Raw genomic sequence first — 15,070 nt, forward strand, 5'->3', positions numbered from 1 at the left:
ATTATGTTTAAACTCAAACGTTAAAAAATACAAGTATCAATTCTAGAAAACATAATCAATTATATTAGAGAGAAATCAATCTTATCAAAATTAATCCTACTGATTAGGGCTGTTAAAAAAAATCAAGAACTGAACCGAACCGTCGCACCGAACCAAACTGAAGTTAAAATAACCGAACCATTATGTTTGATTAGTGAACTGAACCATTATGCACAAATAATTCTAGAACCGAACTGTAAATAAAACCGAACTGAACTGAAATTGAACCCGAACCAAACCAAAATTGAAAATGAAAAATGTTTAAAACAAGTTAAATGTTTTTTTTAAAAAAATAGCTCAATGGTTCGGTTCTTTGATAAATAGTTCGGTTTTGGAAAATTTGTCTTCTAACGGTTTGGTACTGATCGAGAATCTACTTTGGATCTAAAAATTTGAAATTAAACCTATCAATGAGCAATGATTTGGCTTAAAATGTCTACAATCTTCCATTAATATACAACAATTCACTTTTGATTTTATGTCTGAAAGTCAAAATATTACATAGTAATATCGAGGTGGTGACTTTTTATTCACATTAAGTAGAAATGAGATTTTTTAAATTTATGAATTATGGATTTTTTTTTACGCAAAATAGGTATATGATGTATGAAAAAGACACAAAAGGCACTGCTACAAAAAGCATATTTCGTAATAATTTCTTACCATAACCACATAACCAAGCGAAGTAATATATTTTCACTAGGCATCTTCCATATTTTTTTAAATCAGATATAACCACGGTTCAATGTACCAACGGTTGTTATATGTGAAAAATGACATGCTTCGAATACTAAGACCAACAATTTTATGTTTTTTTTGTTAGAAAAAATGTGTATTCCCTAAAATTCTATTTTGAAATAAAAATTAAACTTTTTTTTCACCAAAGTACAGATTAACAACCATGGTGAAATATGCTACCTATAAAAGATAACATATATCATTTCAAACTAAGTGCGCTTAAAGGAAACTCTAACTTCTCGCGCTTTAATTCTATCTCTCAAAACTCAAACATAACTTATCCAACTAGTATGAATCAAGGGAAGGTGTCACGAATCATTGCCAAACGAAACATGTACCTCATTTCTTTGTCTTTATTTTCCACGAATCTTTTCAATGATCACTACAACATTTATTGCTTTTGGCAACACTTTTTTATGCAACATGTGTAAATTGTCGCCTAAAATAAGATGTGGCAACAATTTTTGTCTGTTGCCAAGATATTTCTCTCAATATCTTACAAATGTTCCCTAAAATACTTATGGGAATAATTTTCAAGCGTTCATATAATTTCTCTTCTGCAATAACTGATAAATGTCTCCTTAAATATTTGTGGGAACAATTTTAAATTGTTGCAGTATTTGCTAACAAAATGCTATATTTTTCAAATGTTGCATACAAATTTCAATAAAAGAATTAGACAACAATTTTCCTTCAAACATCATAACATTTTTTCAAATAATAAGTTTATTTAATTTAATTTAAATAAAATATTATAAGATTAAGATGATAAGTTTTTTTTCTTCCGATCAAACAACATTTTATTTGCTATTTTTCAGTTTTTTAATAAAAAATAGTTTATTTAGTTAATACTATAATAATTACATAAATAATACATTAATTAGTATATTAGTTCTATTTAAGAATTTTTTCTTCTTCTTACTGTCTTGGTTCTTATTTGTATAGAAATTAACTTTTGAGAATTTCCTAATTGTCACTTGAACCAACACTATTTATGACTTGTGTATTTTGTTTTTATATTTTTATGTAGAAAATTATCACTGAAGAAGATGAAAATGATGTAGAGGATTCATTATTTTTAGAGGAAAACATAAGTGAAGGATTTCAAGAGGACAATATTGCTGACAGATTCTAAGAGGACGGGCTTGATGATGATGAATTCCAAGACAAACATGAATGAATTCATCTTTGTTAACACGATTTTTGTGATATATTTTATGTTTAATTATATTTATAAAATCAATAGTTATAGTGTATATTTTATACAGATATTGGAAAAAAAAAGTCTTCTATATAGAACCTCCTTAATTTTTAATTTCGTTATTGTAATATATTTACAAATAAAAAGTCATAGTGTATATAGATATTGTAAAAAAAAATTCTTCTATATAGCACCTTTAATAAAGCATTGTCTTTAATTTTTAAGTTAGTTATTGAAATATATTTACAAAATGAAAAATAGCACCAAAAAAAAATCTCTATAGCAACATTTACAAAGCTGTTGCCTTAAATGTTTAATAATTATAAGGAATGATTTGTGATTGTCCCTACATATTGCAACACTTATAACGCATTGCCTTAGATACTACACAAAAACGTCCCCTTTACCTTATAGTTTAAGCGACGCTTGTTAGTAGTGTGCTCAAAGAGGGAAAAGAGCGTAGCCTTAGACAATAGGCAACGGTCGTATAAGAGACACTTAAAAAATGTCCCCTACTCTTTTAGGCAACGCTTTTGATATTTTTGGCAACAATTTTTAAGTGTTCCAAGAGGCTATAAATGTTGTATGAAAAGTATCTTCGTGAAACATTTTATGAGTTATGATGTTGTTGTTCTTCATAATATTTGTCTTGTTTTTGATGTTTTTCATGTTCAAAATATACGTAAAACATTTGTCTTTCTTCATCATAGGATTTATTGTTTTCTTGTTGTCAAGATGAGATGATAGTTTTTATAATGTTTTTTTTCGTTGAGATAACTAAATTGTTTAAATTATTTTTTATAAATATTGTTGTTTGTGTTATTGTAGATGTTTTTTATCAGGTATGTTGATGTTTTGGTTGAGGCGTAATCTTGTTTTGTTAAGGTAAGTTGCTGTATATGTTAATGTAAGTTATCGTTTTGTTGATAAATGTTGTTATTTGTGTTGAAGTATGTTGATAAATAATGAAGTAAGTTAAACCATAATCTATCATATTTTGTTATTGTTTGTTGTTTGATAAATACAACTTTTCACCTAACGATGAAATATTTAAGATCAAGATTGTTGGGCAAACGTTCGTGCGAGAGTAGTATGAAAAGTTCTTTTTTCAGTCTTCCAAGTCTTTTTTATATAGGCATAGAAAGATCCGTTGAAAGGTGGAGATGGAATTCCATATTTCTTAGTTGTATTCTTGCATAATGGTCAGTGAGACTGGTGGACAAAATGGTACAATACTATTGTCCTTGCGCCACAAAATCAGTATAGTGGAATGAATATTTGATCTTGTACTATGTAATATTTTCTCACGTAAACCCTTTTTGATCTTATCTTTTAATCTTCAGAGGATTCAGAATGAATGTTATGTAGCATGTTTAGAAGGATCAAAAGCAAAGGAGAGTCTTCAGAACCTTGTCTTCAGAATCTTCAGAACTTGTTCTCCAGAACCTTGTCTGTAGAGTCTTCATAACTTGGTTTTTAGAACTTGTGCCAAATGTTAGAGCTTGAAAAATATTCAGAATCTCCTTTATCAGAGTCAGAGTTAGAATCCATTTGATGAGCATTCTATAAGAATCATTGTCAAAGATTATTCCAGAACTTGACTTTTATTTGTAAAGTGCACTTTGTTGTCTCTTCAAAGTCGGAGTGTGTTGATTCCAAAAACTGATGATGTTACAACTATTCTATCAGAGTCAGAACCTGTTAGAAAAAACTACACATTAGACAAAAACCATTAGGGTACAAAATTGTTCTCTAAGAAACATTGTATTGTTATCATAAAAACTTAAGGCCAGATGCAGAACCAAATCTTGTTCATATAATCTCCCCTTTTTTTATGATGACAAAACCATGTATTTTGATGAACAATTTTTAATTGATTTAAGCACATAAAACATATCAGGGTGAACTAGAAAACATCCCCTGAGTTTTATTCTATAAAAAATTATCTCATCTTTTTCAGAGGATCCCCCAAAGTTCAAGACTTATAAAAAAATTTCGATACAAAATATTTTAATCAGCATGAAAGGAATACTTCCTTGATTAAGATACTTATCAACTTCTCAGAGTATGATAGGAATTCCCTGGTTTTTAATCTTAGAGCCTGACTATATTATCTTAGAGCCTGATTGGACATGTCTGGTTCTATATCTCATTCTATCTCATAGCCTGGCTTCCTATCAGAGCAAATGAGGTATTAGAGTCGGTTGATATCAGAGTTTAGTTGGATTTCCTTTTATCAAATTTTTGGTTAATGACTCGTGACCTTAAATACTATATAGAATTAACTAGTTATAAATATAACTCAGAGCACGATATATCTTCAGAAATTCCTGGCTAGAAAATTTCAGTGACCTTTATCAGAGTTCCTAACCAATCAAACATTTTTAGATCAAAGGCAAAAATATCAGGACATATGTATGGGATAAGCAACTGGAACATAGATATATTAAAATCATCTATACTTCTCCTCTTTTTCATCAATAAAAGAATCTCTTAAAGAAAAGAATGAAACAAAACGAAATTTCATTGATGAATAAGATAAAGGTACATAAATGACGAAGACAAAATTCATAAACTAAAAAGGTAAAAAAGATTAGGTTGGGGGTGGAAATCTTGAAATAAACAGTTTTAGAATTCAAGTGATCTTTGACTTGGTTTCAGCTTGTTCCTTAAACATCTTATCCTATTTATCCAGGCGTGTTTTGACAATAGCGTTCTCTTGCTTGATCTCATCCAGAGTCTTGATGAGAGCTTGAGGTAGAGCAGCATGATCAAAAATAATAGGCTTCTTAGTTCTAGAAGAAACTACTATCTCAGAGGCTGGCGCAGAAGCAGATTCATCAAGAGGAGGCTTTTGAGCAACATGACTAGAAAAAGAAGTTAAGCATATTGTTCAGGTTCAAGAGCAGGGAGAAACTTTAGATTGATCAACTCTAAAATTGGTTCCATGGCACCAGATAGTTTCAAATGGAATAACTTCTAAGCACAATCATGACAAATTTCTTTTAGCTGCCTTGACCTAGAATTCATCCAATTCCTAAAGTTACTTTAAACTACATCACTCTCGGCAGGATTTACACATTTTGTGCAAATTCTCTTCATAGAGCGCAGACGAGCCTTTGCTTTAGATTCAAATTTCAATAATAATTCATCCAAGGTTGGTTTGGTTGGAATGATATTGGTTTTATAGAAGGTTGGGTCAGAAATAATGATTTGGATATTACAGGAATTTATCATAGTTGCATCGTCAGCCATACTCATGATAAAATCAGGTTGGGTGATGTCAGCATCTGCCATAATTTCATCTTCAGAATCAGATGAAATAGGAAAAGAGGAGATGGTCTTAGAAAAAGTGTCACAATCGGGGGTGATGATATAGTTTGGTTCAATGATTTGATTTGTTGGTGGAATGGGTTCATGTAGAGTTGTCAAAATGGGCTAGCCCATATGGGCCGGCCTGCCAGGCCCGAAAAATCGTAGGGCTTTGGCCTTAAAATTAGAGCCCATATTTTTCAAGGCCTTTTTAGTCCAGCCCTAAAAAGCCCGCTACCCATTAGGGCTAGCCCATATGGACCATGGGTAGCCCATTAGGCCCGCATAATTATAAATTTTTAAAAAAATATATATTATTTATATTATCTTACTCCAAAATAGCATATTGATTTTTCTCACTTCACTAAATTTTATCCCTATTCTATTCAATCTTTCACTTTTAAATATTATACATTAATATAATCAACATTTTTTCATCTTATTATATTATTTTTCTCTTATAATAAATATTCAAGTATTATTTTATACAATTTAGAGATATATTGTATTTAGAAACACATTATAGTATTTATAAGAGATAATATAGTACTTAAAAATGTATTATGTTTAAAATAACATAATTTTTAATTTTATTTATAATAAATATTATGGACCTTTTATTTTAATTTTTTGAATAAAAAAACTCATTTAGGGCCGGGTAGCCCGAAGCCCATCTAGGGTCGGGCTTGGGTAGTAAATCTCGAGCCCATATTACACAGGGCCTTTTTGGCCCAATGCTAAAAAGCCCAGGGTCCACCAGGGCCGGCCCGTTTAGGGCCAGGTAGCCCATTTTGACAGCTCTAGGTTCATGTGGCTGTTATTCTTGAGTTGGAATATCTTCTAGCAGGATTTGGGCTAACACAATTTGAGGTATTATTTTGGAGTTTGTTCTAGAACGGTTGTTGTTGAAGGTCAGGGAGTTGGTGGTAGAGTTACTGATGGTTAAAATTAAGAATCAGAGAGAGATGTTTGGACAATGGTGGGATGAATATTGGTCATAAAACCAAAAGTGCTGTGATGAGGTGGTTGGATGAAAAGGAAGTTTAAGGTGGTGTTGATGAACTATTATTAAGATTTTTATCAGAAAACAAAGATGTCTCTGCAGAAGAAGACTTACCAAAAGATTGATTTGAGGCAGCTTGAATCTGAGCAGGAGATGCTTCAGCTTTCTCAGTGCCCTCATAAACTTCAATCACAACTTCCGGAATTACTTCTAGAGGCCTTCTAGGAGACGCACGCGTCTTAGCCTTCTTGGCTAACGCCTTTAACCGATTCAGAGATTCACAAGCTTGTTCCCCATAAGAATATTAGAAACGAGTCTTCCCATGGGAATCCACTTTCTGTGTTTGGAACCAATATCTCAGGTGTCTTTAATAATGTCTCCTAAATACTTGAATAAAATTGCTGGCAGATTCAGCTTGATTCTAGAAGCTATGAAGAACAACATGTATATCTGACTAGTATTGACATAATCATAAGAACTGGTGGAAGGACGATGATGAATGCAACCCAGAATAATTCTAAACCAAATCCTAAAATTTTTGTGAATATTCTTAGCATGTCTTCAATATTTACCATCTTGAAGTATTGCAACAGCCATTTCATCCAAATTTTCCATAATGAGGGGCATCTCGTAGCACCTCTTTCCAGACCCATCACGATTAATAAGCTTTGCAACTATTTCTTTAGTAATGCACATCTTTTTTCCCATAATGCTCGAGTATATTTGGTTGCTTGGTGATCTAAAAATCCTTAACCAGTTCAGGGTAAACTGGCCCTTTAAGACAATTGTAATATACTTCCCAACTTTGAATTATTAGTTTAGCAGAAAAATAAAAAATGCTTGCCTTCAAGTTTTCAAAATCTACGATCAATTCACTAAGACCTTCCAATTCAGTGATCGGAGTAAATAAACGCAGTTCAGGACATCCATCTTTCACTTGTTCTTAATGTTGTTAGTGTTGGTGTTGATGAGAATATGAAGATTTTTGTTGTTTATCAGCCATGGTGAAGATGAATCAGGGTTTGGTTATAGTGAAACTTAGGGTTTGAGAAAATGAAAGTGTAGGATAAAGGGCGAAGTGTGTGAATGGTGAGTGAAGTAGGTTTAGGTGAACAATTATAATATAACGATGAAAGAAAATCTTGAACAGTATAAAATGTTTTTGACAATGAAGAGGCGTGAGAAATTTTAACCTAACCTCGATAAAATTGCTTTACTCAATGTGTCACTCAAGCATTTTGGCGTGTTCCAATAAAAGACATATGTCTTGTTTTCAAACACAAACCTTTCACTCTCCTAAATGCAATTAATGTAGTAAAATTTTCTAATACAAGATCCCTTCATACTCAGAAGTCTTAAAGTTCAAAAACGCACACTCTTAGAGTCTCACTTTAAGATTTTGAGAAATAACCATTATGAGATTTTCATATTTTTCATTCTGGACATAACTTCATCTTTAAATGTTTCATAACAAACACAAGTCCATCGACATCAAGGGGTTTGTAAAGATACCATCCTATTCATAATCTGTATCAATACATTTTAAATTTAAAACTCACTTTTGAACATGGTCTCGTATGAAATGATGCTTAATCTCAATTTACTTAGCTCTTGAATGTAAAATGGGATTCTTATATAAACATATAGCAGAAATATCATCATAGAGGATAGGAATGTTACTCTCATATATCTAAAAATCTTCGAGCTGGCTTTTCAGCTAGAGGATCTGAGTGCTGCATCCAGAAGCAGCAATATACTCAGCTTATGTTGTTGATAGAGCATTTATTGACCATCTATTTCTAGACCATAAGATTAGAATATCTCCCAAAAACTGACAACTTCCCAAATATCTAAAAACCTACTAACTTGTACTCATTTGATTTTCTATAACATAAGCCAAAGTTCGTAGAACCTTTCAAATACCTAAAAATTCTCTTAACAACTGTTAAGTGTGATTCTCTAGGATCTAATTGGAAGCAAACACATAAGCAGAAGCTCAATAAAATGTCAGGTCTATAAGTAGTTAGGTATAAGAGAGAACCTATCATACCTCTGTATACCTTCTGATCTACCTTATTGCTTACCTCATCCTTCTCCAAAATACATGTAGGATGCATTAGAGTTGTCGCTATCTTGCATTCTGACATGTCAAACCTCTTCAGAAGTTGTTTGGTGTACATGATATGATGGATAAATGTTCCTTCTGGACTTTGGTTAATCTAGATTTCTATAAAGAACTTGAGTTCTCCAATTAGACTCATCTCAAATTCAACCCACATAGACTTAGGAAACTCCTTTCACAAGGTAGTATTATGATCGGGACTTTATAAGTCTTTCGGGATATTGGCTGTAAGTATACAGTCTAGTCGTTTTAGTTTTAAAAGATATCGAACCCACAGAGACTGAGGATCAATATAGTACGATCTTATGTTACTGATTTTAGCTAAAGCTATCGATTTCTTGGTTTTAGGGAGAGACGAAAACTAAATATACTCTTAATTAAAGATATTAACATACCGGTATGTAATAGTCAGACGTCAGGGTTCAATAAGTCATTGGTATATATTAAATGTAAAAACACTTTTCAGAATAAGTTATTTGAATTAAAAACCCTTATCTCACACTCTCGTGTTTATTGACTCAGATTATACTAGCAGCTCTAAAGTTTGCTCTCGCTAAATCATTTAAAAACTGAAAATACTTTTTTGAAAATAAAAATATAATCAACTCTAAAGCGCTCTCGCTGTATTTAGAGTTGATGTTTGATAACTACTATCGGGTAAAAACCTCAAACTCTCGTTGTGTTGATTTTAGACCTAAGTTTGTAATTTACTCTCATAACAAAACAATTCAGTATAGTTTTAGAAATCAAGACCAGAAAAACATTTAATTAATTTTTATGTCAAATCGTTATTGAACCCGTCGGTTCTGTGACCTTACATACCAGTATTAGAGAATTATCCTAACATGCTTTTTATTATGAACGTGCAGAATAAACGATATGGAGATAATAAAATAGGCATGCCAATCAACTTATAAGACAATTTAAGCATGTAAATAAGAACCTGAAAATTATATGAATTAAATTGAAATAATCCTTCAAGTGCCAAAACTTCAAGTTGTAGAGATATTCTTTACGTATAAATTCTGGTTTCGGAAATAGAAACTAAATCTAATGTGCAATAATCCCTCAATGCAAGGAATTATTGCTTTGGAAGGTGAAATTAAAAGGCTAGAAAACAAAAGGGTGTAGTAAAGGAAAATAGCAGCAAAATATGAACTTGCAGAGAAACTAGTAAATGCAATTTCTTGATGGGAACGGGGGAAGAGAAGCTTCAGTCAATAACTTCCCTCTTTATATCTCACTTGCATGACCTAAGTCTCCCCAAATGTAGGGAGCACTCCACTTCGTGCGTAGGAATCGTTCAACTAAAAAACTCGGCTTCGTGCGTATCTGTTCGTGGACTTTACTGATTTAATTAAATGAAGCCCGTGCCGTTCGTCACATTTGGTGTGCCGAGGGGCAAACTTTGTAAGCTGTGCCAGTCAGGGCGAAGGGTTGTGCCATGCGGCACAATGCCTGTCTTGTAAATTCTGCAGAAGACTTCTGCTAAATAGCAGAAGTGTATCACTTGATCATTTCTCTCCCATTTCATCATGTAACTTCATGTGAGCTTGAAGAAGTATAAATACCTGAAAATATAATAAAATACCAACGTGAAGTAATAAACTCGATAAAAATGGAGAATAAGTTCATGTTAATTAAGCTTAATATGGGATACGATTTCGTGTTATCATATTAGCAGAACCAAATATAATATCGTCAACATATATTTAAACTACAAGAATATCATTTTTTAATATCTTACAAAACAAAGTAGTGTAAAACTTTCCTCTGGTGAAATCATTCTCTAAGAGAAAATTGCTTAGTCTTTCATACCATGCTCTAGGAGCTTTTTTCAGACCATACAATGATTTATTAAGTTTGGAAACAAATTATGGGTTCTTATGATTTTGAAAACTAGTGGGTTGGTGTACATACACTTCTTTAATAATGTAACTATTAAAAATGCACTCTTAACATCTATTTGATATAAGATGGTGTTATGATTAATTGCAAAATAAATTTGGAGACAAATAGATTCTAACCTAGCAACCGGTGAAAAGGTTTCTGTATAGTTATCTCCTCTTGCTGACTATAACCTTATGCCACTAGTCTGGCCTTGTTTCTTACAATTCTGCTTTCTCATTCAGCTTGTTTCTGAAAATACATTTAGTTCCAATAACATGAGTTCCTCTGGGTCTAGGTACAAGATCCAAAAAATCATTTATGGAAAATTGATTTAATTCTTCTTGCATTTTTAGAATCCACTCAGTGTCAAGAAGTGCTTGATCATCAGATGTAGGCCTTATAGAGGACACCAAGTCCATAAGCGTCTCTTTAGAAGGTTTGAATAAGGATCTCATTCTGACTTGTTCAATGTTATCACCCAGAATCAATTCTTCATAATGTGAAGATCTTTGTATGTGTTGTATTAGAGGAGTCTGAGTTTCAACAGCTTCTGGTTGAACAACTTCAGAGTCTTTAGTCTCAAATTTTTTAGCAGCAACTTCTTTATCTTCAGAACCTGAACAGGTAACCTCCAGATCTGCAAACTTCTCAACTGGGTTTGATTTTTCAAGGTCAAGCTTATCATCAAATCTAACATGGATTGATTCCTCAACAATTCGTGTTTTAGTGTTATATACTCTATAGCCTTTTGAGCGTTCATAAATCCTCTACCCAATTGTGATCCACTGTCGTGTTCTAAACAACTTGAAGACAATCACATGAGAGACATCAAACCAGTACATCATGGTCATCTTGCTCAATATGATACATTGTTCAACAATCATCTAGATTATTCTGAGGCATTCTACAACCTTCCGTTAACTGATTCCGAGACACTGTCCCTCAGATAACTAGTTAATTCCAAAATGTCTCAACACTATGAGCTGGAAAATAGTAAAACACTACATGAAAATTAGCTAGTTAATTCTCAAGACACTCAGCCAAACAAAAGGAGGAAAAATAAGTTAGAGTCTCGAAAAACTTTACCATAGAAAATGTTGATTCCGGGTACAGAAGATAAGCAATACAATTAAAGTCTTACATATAGTACTAGTTCAAAGGTTGTCGGTACCATCCGTCTTAAGCGCCAAATTGCTAAGGGGACATGTGCAACTCTTCTCCATGGCCAAGATTAGAACAAATATGCCCCTAAGGAAGGGAAACTTGTACTAAGAATGCTATGAGTAGACTAAAGAGACATTGTAGAACTGAGTGTTAAATTAAAATACTCTGTAAATGTAAAGTGTTGATTATGAAATAAATAGCCCAAAAACTGAATCGAACAAATGTGATTGGTATCGTACCTTGTTTCTTATAACACCCAACATCTAGCTTCGTTGAACTTGAATTGAATGAATTAAAGCTAATCACAAACGCAGTAATACATACACAAAATGATTCAATATTCTGTGTTTAAAATTATTTAATGGAGTATAATCAATAAGGGAGGAACAGGAAACCTTAACAAAGAGAGATTTGGAAAAAATGAGATTTGCATATACACATACCTTAATTCAATTTCAATCGCCACTAACACTACGATCCAACTAAACTACCCTTCTCCAGATTGCTGAAACCTTCACATATAAATTGGAGAAAGAGATTAAAGTAGCTCTAGAAGCAGGTGAAGGAAAACCATATAAGAGGGTTAGAGAGAGGGTTTCAAAGAGAGAGGGTTTCAAAGAGAGAGATATGTTAACGAGTGAGAAAACCAACAACAACAACGGCAACATCGAAAAAGAAGGAGACAAAGAAGGCAACCTTCATGAAGATTTCTAGAAACAAATTTACCCGTTTCTGAGTTATAAATTCAATCTATTTTAAGAATTTCTGTTATAGGCACAATAGCTTTTGATTTTAGGGTTTCTGAAGTTTTGAATGGAGAATGAATTTAATAGAGAGAATAAGGTTCCAAAAGTAAGAGAATCATTGGGGGAAGAAGAAGATAAATTAGATAAGGGAGGGTGAATTCAATGGTGGGGTTGATATTTGTGATGGTGAGGTGAGAAGTCGTGAGAGATGATGAGGTTACAGTTTTTGTATGTTTTTTTATTTTGGTAGAGTTGTGATTTTTGGTAAACTCGCAGAATGAAAATAGATTGCGTATTTTATTTTCTTAATTTGTTCAAAAGCCAATAATAGCGCGTTGGCAGAAAGCGCTAACAAATGGGTACACGTGTAATAGCATTTTGAAAAAGCGCTATTAAACTACTTTTTTTATTATTATTTTTACAATCTAAAATAGCGTTTAAGCTATAGCGCTAACAAAGTGGATCTTTTTAATAGCGCCCGTAAAAAAGGGCTATTAAAGGCATATGTGTAAAATAATTAATAGCACTTTTTAAAAAATGCTATTAAATTAATGCTATTGTATGTCAAATTTGTAGTAGTGTTTCCATAATTCATAAGGAGTCTTACCCATAATAGGTCTTATAGAGATCATGTTCTAAATATAGCATGTTGTGTTTACTTCCTCAGCCCATAAGTGCTTAGCCATGTTAGTCTCATTGGTCATGGTTCTAGACATCTATTTCAGAGTTCTATTCTTCCTTTCTACAACTACATTTTGCTGTAGTGTTCTAGGGCAAGAGAAATAACGGGAAATGTCATTCTCTTCAAAGAGTTTTTCAAAATGCTTATTTTCAAACTCTCCAACATGATCACTTCTGACTTTAACAATCTAGACATCCTTCTTGTTTTGCAATTGGTAGTAGAAGTTAGAGAACATAAAATATGACCCATCCTTATGTCTTAAGAACTTAACTCGTGTCCATCTGCTGTAGTTTTTAACAATGACTAAACCATACTTCTTGCCACTGACAGAAGCAGTTTTCATTGGTCCAAAGAGGTTAATGTGTAAGAGTTCCTAAGGTTTAGAGGTAGAAATAAGATTCTTTGCTTTGAAAAAATTCTTTGAAAACTTGTCTTTCTAAAATGCTTCACAAAGAGCATAAGAAGAAAACTTCAGATTTGGAAGGCCTTTAACTAAACCAAGCTTCTTTAGCTGAGAAATTTTTCTCATCCTAACATTGTACCACCCCTTTTCAAACCCCCAACAATTCAATATAAATATAGAGTAAGATATCATGCATACATCAAAGGGTGCCACATGTCGTTTCCACAACGATGAAAACCAACAAAAATACACACAAAAATACATCTGATCATAATTATAACACATTTGAAAACTTCATGTTTCATCAATATGCATATCGCAACGGAATAAATGTTTTCTCAAAATAAATTCATTGATCATATCCCATACTATAACAATCCACCAACATGATGACAATATCATATCATAAACATGTCATATGAAATCCAAATATCGGCACCAAGGCCACTTAACATATTATATCAAATACAATACCAAATAAGAGAAAACATAACCATGTCTCAAAATAACAAACATGATTTCAAATACCCCCCTGTGTTACATGACCAGAGCATCGACTCACTACCTAAGAAAATTGAAATAACCAAACAAGCTCCTCGGCTAATCCTCGTGTACTATTCTTTGAAAACTGCACGATGTCGCAAACTGCATGATATCTTACTCATTAATAACCTGGCCAAATGGCCGACCATTCTCTGATACGACTAATGTAACATCCCTTTTCTAACCTCAAATAATTCAATATAAATACAGAGTAAGATATCAGGCATACATCAAAGGGTGCCGCATGTCGTTTCCACAATGATGAAAACCAACAAAAATACATACCAAAATACATCTGATCATAATTATAACATATTTGAAAACTTCATGTTTCATCAATATACATATCGCAACGAAATAACTGTTTTCTCAAAATAAATTCAATGATCATATCTCATACTATAATTATCCACCAACATGATGACAATATCATATCCTAAACATGTCATACAAAATTCAAATATCGGTACCAAGGTCACTTAACATATTATATCCAAATATAATACCAAATAAGAGAAAACATAACCATGTCTCAAAACAACAAACATGAGTTTAAATACCCCCCCCCCGTGTTACATGACCAGAGCATCGACTCACTACCTAATAAAAGCGAAATAACCAAACAAGCTCCTCGGCTAATCCTCGTGTAAGCACAACTATTCTTCAGAACCTGCGCGATGTCGCATAGAACATCATTACAACAGAAGGGTGAGAATTCACATCATTATAAGCATATATAATATGAACAATGAATATAGCATACAAATAACCAACAATTCATCACACTTCATAATTATAGAGTTCTATAATGTCTCACATAACACAAATCAACATTGAATTCTTCACAAAGAATAACAATTACCAATTATCACACGAGAATCAAATTCAAACACATCACATAATAACTAATGTGACTCCATTGCAATTTAATGCGACTCATTCATGTGGTACCATCGTGAACTTCATGCTCGCCTCGCTTTCGATTCATTTTGAATCAAAGCCACGCTTCCGATCCGGACAAGACCAAAGCCCAAATATACGAACGTATAGTCCACCGCTCCCGATCCACATAGGAGTATCATCTCCCATGAATGCATGTGCAACAAGACTCACAATATATGAAATTAAGATTATCACATAACCTTAATCATTTGAGCATATCACAATAATCCGCACAATTCGAATTATCCTCCAAAATTTTCACAACACACATTCATCATTAATAAA

The 15,070-nt window shown here is 32.7% G+C and overlaps 1 protein-coding gene across 1 annotated transcript in view; it reads left to right on the forward strand.

Annotated features, from left to right (window-relative positions):
• Positions 1–15,070, forward strand: part of LOC131609518 (vestitone reductase-like) — a 32,307-nt gene that overhangs the window by 1,545 nt on the left and 15,692 nt on the right. The window lies entirely within an intron of this gene.

The sequence above is a fragment of the Vicia villosa genome, linkage group LG6, assembly GCF_029867415.1.
Source record: "Vicia villosa cultivar HV-30 ecotype Madison, WI linkage group LG6, Vvil1.0, whole genome shotgun sequence".
Lineage (NCBI taxonomy): Eukaryota > Viridiplantae > Streptophyta > Magnoliopsida > Fabales > Fabaceae > Vicia > Vicia villosa.